The sequence below is a fragment of the Idiotropiscis lumnitzeri genome, chromosome 18 (assembly GCF_059441095.1).
Source record: "Idiotropiscis lumnitzeri isolate Australia: NSW breed Sydney's pygmy pipehorse chromosome 18, RoL_Ilum_1.0, whole genome shotgun sequence".
NCBI lineage: Eukaryota > Metazoa > Chordata > Actinopteri > Syngnathiformes > Syngnathidae > Idiotropiscis > Idiotropiscis lumnitzeri.
The window spans coordinates 16,142,192-16,154,412 of NC_142408.1; the positions used below are offsets into that span (position 1 = coordinate 16,142,192).

Below are 12,221 nucleotides of genomic sequence, written 5' to 3' on the forward strand. Positions count from 1 at the left end.
CCTTGCTGTGGCGGCCGCTTTCCACTCTGTGACGAGACGTTGCTTCTTCTGAATATTTCGGATACTCTTTGCTTTTGATCCGTGAAAAAAGCGGTGCCCTTCATCTCACTGCCGTTAATTGCGCCGGTGATTTTCCCTCCGAAAATCCTTTTCAGCGCAGATTTCATCGATGCAAAATGTCAAGTCCGTGCACGCCATAAGTGCAAGCTGTCTATTCTTCTCCTCGAGACACGCTGTATCCGGTAGTTTAAACGCTAACACAGCGTCAGGCAGGGCCATGTTGTACTTTTTCATCCGGTTGTATCTTTGCTCGAAGTCTATTATATAGTCCGCCATGGACGCCGCACTGTCTTTTGCTATAGAGTCAAAATACGAATACGCTTCATGAGCGCTCTTTTTCTTCTCTCAAGAACACCGTGTCCAACTTAGCGAGAAGTGTTTCCATACCATTTTCTTGAGTTAGATCCTCCGCGGATATTTCCAAAGCAGTCTCTCGGGCTCTTCCTTCGAGACCCAGCGCCACCGCAAGTGCCTGCTTCTTTTTTTCCAAGTCCGTAACAAGTCTCCAAATGCTAACTTCATTTTTCCAGCACTCGTATGGTCTGGCTTCGTCCAATTTCGGCGGTACTCTATAGTTGGAAACCATCCTTTGCTACCATGTAAATGGCCAAAAAAACACGACGTTATTAAGTTTCCAACTGCTTTAATTCACTCGCCTACTCCTCGCCCAGGCGAACACGCTACCATAAACAGAGTCACGCAGGTTCTCGCGATATCCGCGCACAACATGCGGAATATTAACACAATCAGTGGTGCATTTTTCCTGTCGTGATATCAAATTGTCAAGTTGATTTGCTGTGTGTGTTCATTTTCCCTTATCGTAATGCAGTGTCGACTTTGAGGTCATGCCGTGGGCTGCAGCCTTCGCTGCATTGTCAGCGAGGCAGTTTTCAATTGTAATCGTGTCATTTTCTGTTCAGTGAATTTTGCATTTACAATTTTGCTTTATGCACAACTTTTCTTTTCCTGTTATGGTTTTAAAGCCCCTGTTTGTCCAATGTTTTCAGAACACATGAACATTTATCTTGACTATCAGTCCACATTGTAACCCTACAGCTTATACAGGATGGGAAACCCCAAACTTTGACTATCTCACACCCGCCTACGCTCTTCCTGCTTATTCTAACAATTTCTCTCTTACAAGTTATCTAGTTTGTACCACACTGCTAATTCTCCCATCGCATAAAAGTCAGTGTGATTTCAGCCTGTGACCTTCGTTCTCAAACACTTTTACTTCTTATTAGTCTGGAATGTGCACCTGGTTTGTGTCTTACAAGCCTGAATCTCTCCAATCGGGAGAAAAGTGTCCGTGTCTCTCCAGTCGGGAGAAAAGTGTCCATAAGGTCAGGTCGCGGTCTGGTGGCAATCTGGACGCGGCCTCCGCAGTCGTGTGGCGCCTTCTACTGGTGCGGGGAAAAAGTGACGCTGGGCTGAGCGCACCGCACCTTATCAGTGTAATGTGTCCCTGTGACAATTAGGTCGCCGTGCAATGTGAATGTGGTGGGAAAAAAAACAACATTTTTTGAGTCCTTAAAGAAGCCGTGAAGACTGCTTGATCACACTCTGACGTGGCTCTCGCCACAGGATCCAATTGTTGTGACTAATATGCAAATGGATTCACTTTGCCCTGGTTACTGCAGTAAGACAGGCTAATGAAGTCATTTTTTGCAGTCACTGTTTGCTCAAATGGCTCATATAATTTGGTAGTGCGTTAAGATGCTTTGTCGGTACAATCTCCCTTTGGTCTTGTAGTGTATCTTCACAAGGTCTAACATACACAAGTTATTTTATGGCCACGACGATATTGTTGCTTTTAGGAATACCAAGTCTTGTGTTGGACCTCCCTAATACATAAGTTACAGTCTTGAGAGGCATCGGGCCTCAACATTATTTACGAACGGTCAGGGATTTACAGGGGTCACCGACGTCCCAAGGAAGGTGTTTACAGAAAAGTGGTCTGGCGCCGAGGAGTCGCATCTGGGAGGCTCGAGAGGGAGAGACCCTCCCCTCCCCATTCTCCTTGGGGAGACTTCCCCCGACATCAGCACGTGATGAGAACAAAATCCCTTTCTAACCAAAATGGCTGTCAGAGAAGTTTTTTCCATCACCAACTCCGCCCTGCTCGGCGACCCATCCGGAGGGAAGCCGAGCCAGACCCACACATCAACAACAAAAAAAAAATCCACCACAGTCTCATGTTCCCTTGAACTTTATGTTTACTACACACTAGACATGACCTACAAAAATTTTAAAAAGGTTTGTTGTCCTTGCTGTACTATGGATATCAATCACCCCCCCTGTTGAGACATGGGAATTCCCATGACTCAATTTAGCAATTAAATATCAAGTTGGTACTGCTACTACAGCATAATCAATGAGTTCATGCTTGACAAGTTCAAAAGCTTTGTCAGCCTCAAGTGTTCAAACAATTTTTTTTCTCTTCCGCGAATGTCATTGGCTTGTAATAAATCATGTCCAGCAATGGTCGTGTGATTTCTGTGTAATTTGCAATTCATGCCCGACAATAATTACACACTTCTATACTTCCTCCCCGTACTTGGGACCTCTTCACAGAGCTGTTAACTCTTTGTTACAGCACGCTCATGATTTACGATTACACCTACCCATTGCCTTCTGTCAAATTTTCCTCACTCCTTTTTTTTTTCTTAATTTCCAAATTCACTGTAGCCTTACCAAAACCACTCAAAACTATCAATGTGTCAAATCAAAAACTACAAAATCAGGAAACACCTATGCTCTTGCTAAGGTTTCTCATGCTCACTTTCAAGAGCTTCATTCAATTGTTAAGATTTCATAACACCTACTTCTCTCTTCCTGAAGGAGACACAATTAAGTAAAAACCATCATCAGAATGATATACCTTGTCTGTTGGATCATGTAGGTATAAATTGTGCCATCACTAATCTTTTTATGTAAATTAATCACATCCCCACAACTTGGGCTCTCATTGTTCAGTAAAAGTAAAACTAAGTTCAGTTCATGCAACCAACTCAGTGTCTTTCTGGGTCCCTCAACCACACAGGTTCTAATTCTGTTACTCTATACAGTTTTCCACTTGCAAATCTGACTATGACACCTTTCTCGGTTGCTCTATCATTTGGAATTGATTTATTACAAGCAATCCTACATGCACCAGTGTCACATAAAAAAGGTAATTGGTGACCCATTTACCAATACGGTTATTTCAGCTCAGTTATTTCATCAAAGGCCAATATCTCTTCTAAATTTCGGAGGACCCCTTCATCTAGAAACTCATCTGTTTCTTGATCAGCCTCTAAATCCTGTTTAGATGCTTCCTATCCTAGTCATGCTGATGGTTTCTTTCTCTCAGGGCAATCTCTTGCTATATGTCCTTCTTTACCACAACACCAGCAGCCTGATGTATTTCGCCTGTTTGCTCCTCTTCCTATTCTTCCTCCTCTCTGTCGTCTGCCCATTTGTCCTCTAAAGCTACCTCTGCCCCTTCCACCTTGATAAAAGACCTCCTGTCCTTTATTTTGACAAAAGGTGTCTATTGACCTCTGTTTCTTTTTATTTTCTCTCTTCTCAGCATGGAGGGTGTAATTTACATACTCCTCCAGAGTACCTGTTGGCAGGCAAATGTAATGTTTATTTACCCACTTATGAATTACCTCTCTTGAGCCTGCACGTAAAGCATTCCTCAACTGCTGTTGAAATGGCAATACATTACCATTTTCCTGTAGCCCGCTGTGATTTTTAAACACAGCTGTCATTCTCACTTTGTATTGCTCAAAAGTCTCATCATCCTTTTGTTTTACTCTTCCCATTTCAGTGTAATTTGCTCTATCTGACTTTGCACATTCCTTTCCTTTGCTCATTTTGTTTTCATTCTTTTTTTGTTTCCTGTATCCCTCTTCTCTTTTTGAGGCTACTCTCATCCAATGTTCTGTTTCCTCAAAGCCATTTTTCGTCATCTTTTTGGGGTCTTTCTTTGTCTTTCTTATGATTAATTTCTGCAAATGTGGCTATTTTTTGTGTATTTAACTGACCATTAAAGCCATGTTCAGTTATCCATGTGTCTAAATCCTGAGTTTTATCAGAATCCTGTTTTTCGATCAACTTCGAATCTCTACACTGCAAAGTATCCCTGGGTTTTATTTTACTACCTAATATCCCCATTTTAGAAAATTTGGTCCAGTTTGTCAACACCTAGGGTGTTCTAAAAACTGGTTTCTTATCAGTAGGACAGCAAGTCAAATTTCCTGTTGTGGTAATTCTCACTTCAACCTTTTCAGGTGGAGAATTCTTGTCTATTACATCCACAACAGTCTGCTGTTTATAACCCTACTGTATTACATGGGATAAAATACCAAATGGTATTTGTAATCCCCAATCACACCATTCACTCACTTTACATACGGTTTTCGCAAACATTCACACACAAAATGTGTATTGCACGCCCACTGATGTTGTGTTTTTCCTTTTCTTATCTTCAGCTTTCTTTTTCCGCCAATTCTCTTCTCACTGCTTCGAAACCCGATCCTTCAGGCGTGGCTTAAAGTCATATTTCTTCACCCACTTCTCCAGAAATTGGCAACAATCCGAGTCATACCCGTTCATAAACTTCACATCTGAATTTGCTTTCTACACTTTGGCCACATTTCGACCCATTTTCCATTGTTGTCTGAAGTCCGTTATTTTTACTCACACACCCACAATCTTTCACACTCAACCCCTAACCTTTTCCTTTTTTTCTTTTTCTCTCTCTCTCTCTCTCTCACACAGCTGCGCAGCACGCCATTCACACACACAGATCACTTCTCAGTCAAACGAGCAGTTTGTTTACCAAAGAAATACAAATAAAAATAATAAAAACCACCGAAAATAATGCCTTATTATTTTATAATTTCCTAAATTTAATGTGAAATTGTGAGTAGACTTCCTCGAGGTTTTCGACGTACCGAGAAACGTTTAATTTACACTACCGTGTTATAGGTTTGAACAAGTTACGACCTAATTTCTTTTATAACTCCCTAAATAACACGATCCGGTTTAGACGTACCGCAGGACGTTCTTTTACACTACCGCGTTATCCGTAACGAGAAACCCTGTTTCTAAACGAGTTACGTCCAAATTCCATTTGTAACTCCTTAAATAACGCAATCCGGTTTTAGACGGACCGCAGAACCGTTATATTACACGACCGTGCTATCCGCAGGGGAAACCCAGTTTCCAGAGAAACCCAGTTTCGCAATGAGTTATGGCCTAATTCGCTACCGATTCTATTTATATAACTCCTTGGACTAGCACGATCCAGTCTATTTAACCGTACTGTCAAACGGTGGAGGCCCCGCCCCCGCGCACGCTGGTCTAACTCACTCTTTCACTCCCCTTCTAATTGTTTTAACATTTTAACATTTTAAAATGGTGTTACGAAATAATTTGAAACACAATACCTGGTCTCCCCTGGATCAGGCTGGTGCGATAGGGAATCGTCTCCGGGCGGCTGGCCGAAGCAGGAGTTCGGACACCCGCTTCCTCAATGGGGAAGCGATGGCGCCAGTTTCTGCGGTGTCCGAGGTCCCGCGACCGTCGCAACGTCCAGATGTGATTTCCGGGAGCTCGGCACCAGATAAATGTCAGGTTTAAATGCCCTGACGCCGTTAAGAGACTGAAATAACTTACTAAAGGTGGCTGATTGCCAGGAAAAGCCGGCATGGTTGTTCATTTTTAACGGCCGGCCGGGAGAGAGGCCAAGAGCAGACCGGCGTCTTGCTCCGTTCAGCTCTGCGCACACCCTCTCTCTGAGCCCCCCTCCCTGCCACCTCTGCTTTTATTAGAGCTTGATTCAAAACTTACAATGGGGTCTGTCTCCAGGAAACGGGAAGCCATAACTCACAATGAAAGCAAGGAAATAGAAACTAAAGCAAAAATGTAAGTGTGTGGGCGTGTGTGTGTGTGTGTGTGTGCGTGTGCTAAAGCAAAAAGGGGTGTGTGTGTGTGTGTGTGTGTGTGTGCAAACATTAATGATACAAGTAGTGTATAAAAACATGATTAGAAATACACCAACTGATTACATAAAGTTACTTAAGATTAATGTGATCCTCAGCCCATCTTACAGCAGGGAGGCCAAGAATGTCCAGTTTGGCGACAAGGATGTCCGGGACGATTGTGTTGAATGCCGAGCTGTAGTCCACAAAGAGCATCCTGGCATAGGTCTGCTGTTGTTCCAGGTGGCCCAGCACAACATGCAGAGCAGTGTCGATGGCGTCCTCGTTGGATCTGTTAGCCTGGTATGCAAACTGGTAGGGGTCCAAGGTGGGAGGAGGGCAGTCCCTGATGTGCTGGAGAACCAGTCTCTCGAAGCACTTCATGGTGACTGGCGTGATAGCAAGAGGACGGTAGTCATTCAGGAGGACTGCGGGTGACTTTTTGGGGACCGGAATAATGGTGGAAGTTTTCAAGCAGGAGGGGATGACTGCTTGAGCCAGGGAGCGGTTGAAGATCCTGCAGAAAACATGCGACAGTTGGTGGGCACATGCTCTGAGGACCTTGCCTGGTATTCCGTCGGGCCCAGTAGCTTTCCTGGGGTTAATAGCCAGGAGCGCGCGCCTCACATCGTGTTCCTCTACGGTGAGTGGGGGGGAGTTGAGGCATGAAGTGCGGGGGTGTGACGGTTGGGGTGAGTCAAAGCGAGCGAAGAAGCAGTTAAGCTCCTCTGCCAGCGATGCACTCGGGTCTACAGAAGTCATGCTGCTGCCTCGGCAGTTGGTGATGCTCCGTAGACCCTGCCACACCTCCCGTGATCTGTTGCTGGCAAGGTGAGACTCCAGCCTCCTCTTGTAGGCCGCCTTGGCTAGCTTAATGCCTTTGCTCAGGTCAGTACGAGCCACCCTGTACAGGGCGTTGTCACCTGACCTGAAGGCAGCGTCACGGGCCTTGAGGAGAAAGCGAACCTGGCTGGTCATCCAGGGCTTCGCATTTGGGAAGGTCCGTATGATCCTGTTTAGGGACACAGTTTCCATGCAGAACTTCAGTACACATTGCGTGTAAACATCAAGGTCCTGATGATCAAAGAGGTCCCAGATGGTGTCTTGAAAGCATTCCTGCAATTCACTCATGGCGTCATCACGCCAGGTTTTCACAGTCTTTGTGTATACAGTAATACCCCGCGACTTCGCGGTTCACCTTTCGCGGGTTCAGTGCTTCGCGGGTCTAAAAAATATTCGGGGGCATTGTAGTTTCGCCGAGCGGCACGAGGGGGCGCTGGAGCGGTTAGACGGCCGGCGTGCGCCAAAGAGGAGAGTGGTCGAAGAAGAGAGTGGATGAAGAAGAGCACATTCCCCCGGACACGATTGGTGGCGACATTTCGCACGGTTCGGACCGTACCAGAGCTCCGGCCGGCGTGCGTGGCAGTTAAGCCGTAGAGGAGCACCTTCCCCGGGCACGGGCGGTTCCAAGCGGCCCCTAAGTTTAACCGAATGGAAGTTCCGGAGGAGGAGGGCATGCTCGCGTCACAGTAAGCCGAAGAGGAGCACCTTCCCCGGGCACGGGCGGTTCCAAGCGGCCCCTAAGTTTAACCGAATGGAAGCCCCGGAGGAGGAGGGCTTGCTCGCGTCACAGTAAGCCGAAGAGGAGCACCTTCCCCGGGCACGGGCGGTTCCAAGCGGCCCCTAAATTTAACCGAATAGAAGCTCCGGAGGAGGAGGGCATGCTCGCGTCACAGTAAGCCGAAGAGGAGCACCTTCCCCGGGCACGGGCGGTTCCAAGCGGCCCCTAAGTTTAACCGAATGGAAGCTCCGGAGGAGGAGGGCATGCTCGCGTCACAGTAAGCCGAAGAGGAGCACCTTCCCCGGGCAAGGGCGGTTCCAAGCGGCCCCTAAGTTTAACCGAATGGAAGCTCAGGAGGAGGAGGGCGGGCGTGTGTCACAGTTAAGCCGAATAGGAGCACCTCTTCCGCCCGGGCACGAGCGGAGCGTGAGTCTGTCAGTTATGAATGAATAAATAAATAAATGAAGAATGCCTCCTTTCATTTCACTGTCATGATCCGTGCCTGTCATGCCGCGTGTGTTTTTGTTTTTTCAGCTGTGTGGGCGTTCCTCCAGCGATCGTCTCGCGCCATGCCGTCAGCTGCTGCGAGACGCGCTGATTACACTGACTATATTGTGATTATAATAAATATCTTTGTATCACCACCTTTTTTCCCGTGTCTGCGTTTGGAGAGTCCTGCTCAATATACATAACATTCACAGGGCACACCGGACGGCGTACCAGCTGGTAAAAGTCGAAGTAATTAAATAAATACAAAAATAAGTAATTGAATAAATACAAAAATAATGGCTGGGGAATAAAAAAATGTTTTAATAATAATTTTTTTTTTTTTTTGTTATAACATGAATTTCACTCTCTCTCTCGCTACCCATATATATATATATGTATATATTTTTAAGCATTTTTGAAGGTGCGCCGCTACTTCGCGGATTTTCAGTTTTCGCGGGTGGTCTCGGTCCCGATGAACCGCGATAACCGGGGGTTTACTGTATATATATAGGTGCGAAGTATATATATAAGTATTTTATTTATTTATTTATTTATTTTTTTGAAGGTGCGCCGCTACATCGCGGATTTTCAGTTTTCGTGGGTGGTCTCGGTCCCCATTAACCGCGATAACCGGGGTATTACTGTGTATATATATATATAGACATATATGTCTATATATATATATAAAGATAAAGATAAAGATGTCCTTTATTAGTCCCACAATGGGGAAATTTGAAGTGTTACAGCAGCAAAGATATAGATCACACAGAGTCGGCGGCGTAATGTAGCCGTTAATGTATAACATTAGCAGCAGACATTCATAAAAAGCATGCAAATATACACAGTATAAACGTATCTAGTGTAAGGAAACACTCCTAATGCCTGTCCATTATACAGAGGGGGAAACACTGTAATGATAAAAACTACTGAATGATTGAAATTACTGCAACGATAAAGATATTACAATGATAAAAGTACTGTAATGGTGAGAGTACTGAAATGACAGGAAAGTACTGCAATGATAAAATATACTGCAATGATAAAAGTACTGTAATAGTAAAAGTACTGCAACCATAGAAAAATACTGCAATGATGAAAGTATTGTAATAGTAAAAGTACCGCAATGATAGGAAATACAGTAATTATAAAAGTACTGCAATGATAAAAGTACTGTAATAGTGAACATCCTGCAGTGGTGGAAATACTACAGTGATAGAAGTATTGTAATAAGAATACTGTAATGGTAAACAAAATACATCATTGGTCGATGTTTAAGTACACCCTTGGCTGAAAGTACAGTAGTAGTTAATATTGCATCCTAGGACTGCACAATTGCACTAATGCCCTCCTGTTTGTAGGCCTGACCCGATGTTCTTGTTAAAAAGTCTGACAGCAGTCGGCAGGAAGGAGCGGCGAAATCTCTCTTTGGTACAGCGAGGGTGTAAAAGTCTGTCACTGAAGGAGCTGTAAAGTGTTCTCAGAGTGTCATTGAGTGGGTGGGCTGGTTTGTCCAGCATTGATGACAGTTTTGCCGTCATCCTCCTGCCCCCCACTGAGTCCACAGAGTCCAGGGAGCAGCCCAGGACAGAGCTGGCCCTCCACACTAGTTTGTTCAGTCTCTTTTTGTCCCGGCCCGAGATGCCTCCTGCCCAGGAGACCACTCCATAGAAGATGACCGGTGAAACCACCGAGTCATAGAAGTTCCTGAGGAGTGTTCCCCGAACGCCAAAGGACCTCAGCCTCCTGAGTAGGAAGAGTCTGCTCTGACCCTTCCTATAGAGAGCATCTGTGTTGTCGCTCCAGTCCAGTTTATTGTTCAGATGAACACCCAGGTACTTGTAAGTTGAGACCCTCTCAACGTCTGTTCCCTGGATATTCACTGGTGCAGGTGGAGAGTGCCGACGCTTGCGGAAATCCACCACCAGCTCTTTGGATTTCCCAGCGTTGATTTGGAGGCGGTTCTGCTGACACCAGTCCACGAACCCCTGCGTAACCCCTCTGTACTCCCGATCGTCATCGTCAGTGATGAGGCCGACAATCGCAGAGTCATCAGAGAACTTCTGCAGGTGACAGGTTGTGGAATTGTATTTGTAGTCCGAGGTGTAGAGGGTGAACAGGAAGGGAGCCAGCACAGTTCCCTGCGGCGCTCCCGTGCTGCAGAGGAGCACGTCAGACACCCAGTCTTGTGTTCTCACGTACTGTGGCCGGTTTGTGAGGTAGTCGTGAATCCATGTGATGAGGTGGTGGGCCACTCCCGCCTGCTCCAGCTTGTCTCCCAATAAGGCGGGCTGGATGGTGTTGAAAGCACTTGAGAAATCAAAGAACATGATCCTCACCGTGCCCCCCGCCTTCTCCAGGTGGAAGAGTGAAGTGTGGAGCAGGTAGATGATGGCATCATCCACACTGATGCCAGGCTGGTATGCAAACTGGAGTGGGTCCATTGAGGAGCTGACCAGGGGGCGCAGATGGACGAGGACCAGTCTCTCCAGGGTCTTCATCAGATGAGACGTCAGCGCCACTGGTCTGAAGTTGTTGAGCTCCTTCGGATGGGGTGTCTTTGGAACCGGAACCAGGCAGGATGTTTTCCACAGCTGGGGGACTCTGCCCAGCTTCAAGCTCAGGTTGAACATGTGCTGGACGATTCCACACAGCTGGTCTGCGCAAGATTTGAGGAGCTGGGAGCTGATCCCATCTGGGCCTGCCGCCTTCCTCGCCTTCATCTTCCTCAGCTGGTTCTTCACCTGAGATGTTGTGAGGAACAAAGCTGAGCAGGAGGAAGTGGTGGTTGTCTGATGAGGCTGGGAACTGGAACCTGTGGAGAGAGAGAGGGGCGAGAGAGGGGGAGAGAGGGTCTTGTTCGCAGTGGCAGGAGGGGTGGGTGGGGTCTGCATCAGGGAAGCCTGAGCGGGGTCAGACATTTGATCAAACCTATTGAAAAATAGGTTCAACTCATTTGCCCACTGAAGCCCCCCCCCCTTGTGGGTCTTACCTGGTTGTCCGTGGCCTGAGATGGTCTTCAGGCCCCTCCAGACATCCCTGGCATTGTTCCGCTGCAGTTGTTCTTCCATCCGCATCCTGTAGGACTTTTTCCCCTCTCGGATCCTCCTTCTCAGCTGACTCTGCACTCTCTTCAGCTCGTCCTTGTCGCCTGAAACAAAAGCCCTCTTTTTCTCCTTCAGGAGAGCTTTCATGTCCGGTGTGATCCAGGGTTTGTTGTTGGAGAAACATCTTACAGTCCTGGTGGGAATGGTGTTCTCCATGCAGAAGTTAATATAGTCTGTAACTGTGTCTGTTAGACCATTAATGTCCTCACCGTGAGCTTCGCTGAATACCTCCCACACAGTTGTGTTGAAACAGTCCTTCAAGGCCTCCTCGGCTTCTCAGGACCATCGCTGAACTGTGCGTGTCACAGCTGGCTGCCTGCGGACGAGAGGTTTGTACACAGGCAGGAGAGCAACCAAGTTGTGGTCAGCTTTGCCCAGCGGGGGGAGGGGCAGTGACGTGTACGCCTCCTTGGTGTTGGCATAGAAGAGGTCCAATATTTTATTGTCTCTGGTGTGGCAGGTTACATATTGTGTGAATGAAGGCAGAGAGGAGGAAGGAGAAGCATGATTGAAGTCACCAGAGATAAGGAACAAGGCATTTGGGTGCTGTGTTTGTAGCCTGCTCACAGCTGCATTCAGTACATCACAGGCTGCCTCACCGTTAGCAGAGGGTGGCACGTACGCCGCCACCGCGATCACATGACTGAACTCTCGCGGTAAATAGACCGGACGCATGCTAACAGCTATCAGCTCAATGTCCCGACTGCAAAGTTGATCCTTAACAGTTATGTGCCCAGGGTTACACCATCTATCATTAACAAACACAGCCAGCCCTCCCCCTTTTCTCTTACCGCTCTCCAGTGTCCTGTCCGCGCGTAGTATTTGGAAGCCGTCCAATTCCACGACGGCGTCCGGCGTTAGCTCTGTTAGCCACGACTCCGTGAGCACCAGCAAGCTAGCCTCCCGGACAATCCTCTCGTGCCGGGTTAGCGCTGTTAGCTCGTCCATTTTGTTGGGGAGGGATCGAACATTCCCCATAATAACGGACGGGAGGACGGGGTGATATCGTCTCCTCCTTGCCTGGCGTTTAGCCCC

The 12,221-nt window shown here is 46.9% G+C and overlaps 1 protein-coding gene across 5 annotated transcripts in view; it reads left to right on the forward strand.

Moving 5' to 3' along the window:
* Positions 1-12,221, forward strand: part of mapkap1 (MAPK associated protein 1) — a 141,772-nt gene that overhangs the window by 74,066 nt on the left and 55,485 nt on the right. The window lies entirely within an intron of this gene.